Raw genomic sequence first — 1,479 nt, 5'->3', positions numbered from 1 at the left:
AGTGAAAAATGTTACGCAAATGCGTTATTTTATTCAACGTTTCCATTCATTATCATTGAAAGTAATTTTATCCTAATTTTATTTAGAATACAACACTTAAACCTAAAAATCACCCTCTGCAGGGGGTTGAAAAAGTATCATGTTTTTTTACACAATTGAGATATTTGTGTCCTCGAATGATTAAAAATAAACTCGATACAGTTAAATGTGTGCTAATAGTACATTTGAGATTTAAAATTTACCTCTATAATGTGGTTTCTTTTACTTTTAAGGATATTATTCTGAATTAAATTAGGGTGAAATTATTTTCAGTGATACCCACTATAATTCTCTTGAAATACTAATTGATTTAAAGACAGCCATTTGTCATTTTTACATACAAAAAAAAATTATAAAAAATATTACATTTCTTTTGTCACCAAATCAAAGAAAATAGAGAATAAAAAAATCCTAGTTGTGGAGTCAGTTGGCCCTAACGATTAACTTGTGGTCCAGTAATTTAGGTTCTTGTGATTTTTAAAGATTAATATTTTTATTATTAAAACATGAAATTCGTGCACGATTAACTTTTCAAAATTAAAGAAAATTCACAAAAAAGCTGAATAAATTTTGATTCTAACATTGACCCAAAACTGAAAAGCAGCATTTTTTAGTAAAAAAAACTACGTATATTGAGTTTTATGCACTATGGAAGAGTCTCGGCGGCCCATACGGTGAATGCAAGCTCAGCAAGGGAGTTGTTTATCTCCGGAGTGTCGTAGGACCGGTACCTCTAGAGAAAAAGGTTTCTCTAAGTACTTAAAGCTGTTGTTCTTGGTGGTTCGGAACCCACCTTAAACTATAGGTCCCCCTCCTACCCCCAAGTAAGTGTGTGGGGAGTGTGTAAAGGAATAGGGAAGAAGGTGCAAGAAAAATGTAAACCATTAGGGGACACATTAGAAGCTTCCATTTCCCACTCTTGAAATAAGTAACTCTTCTAGAGCAAAAAAAAAGTAAAAGTTCAACCCTGCTAGACCATGGAGAAAAAATTCTTTTTCAAGTTCGAATTTTTTAAGTGAGCAAGGAAAAGTTTCTATAATTAAGTTAATTTCTTTAAAATTTGCACTGCGTGACAAACTTGAAATTTCCTAGGTTCGGCCTAAAGAAACATACCCTTATTTGGTTGTTATAAAAAACAAATGTAAGTGTCTTAAGAAATTGTATTTGAAAACATAATGTCTAAGAAAGTCATTTTGTGTTATAAATTATACAGAAACTACATTGACCGCCGTTCAAAAACAGATGCTCTATATTTTGATCAACTATAAATCGAATAAAGTTAATCATAACATCTGAAATTATTTTTAGTCATTATTAAAAATTCAGTATTCGTGAAGGCTGAACTGAAATTTTTTGTTATTTATCAATTTTAAGAAATGCTTTCCACTTGAAAGTACGAACATAATTTGAATGTAAAAAATGGTCAAATCGATCAAGTCT

General features: G+C 30.6%; 1 protein-coding gene across 1 annotated transcript in view; it reads right to left on the bottom strand.

Moving 5' to 3' along the window:
* The window catches only part of LOC117173883 (transcription factor mef2A-like), a 35,221-nt gene that overhangs the window by 31,131 nt on the left and 2,611 nt on the right, over positions 1-1,479 (bottom strand). The gene's annotated exons all lie outside the window — the stretch shown is intronic.

The sequence above is a fragment of the Belonocnema kinseyi genome, chromosome 5 (genome assembly GCF_010883055.1).
Source record: "Belonocnema kinseyi isolate 2016_QV_RU_SX_M_011 chromosome 5, B_treatae_v1, whole genome shotgun sequence".
Classification (NCBI taxonomy): domain Eukaryota; kingdom Metazoa; phylum Arthropoda; class Insecta; order Hymenoptera; family Cynipidae; genus Belonocnema; species Belonocnema kinseyi.
Note: the sequence above shows the minus strand (reverse complement) of the source record. Positions and strands in the feature narration are given on the sequence as shown.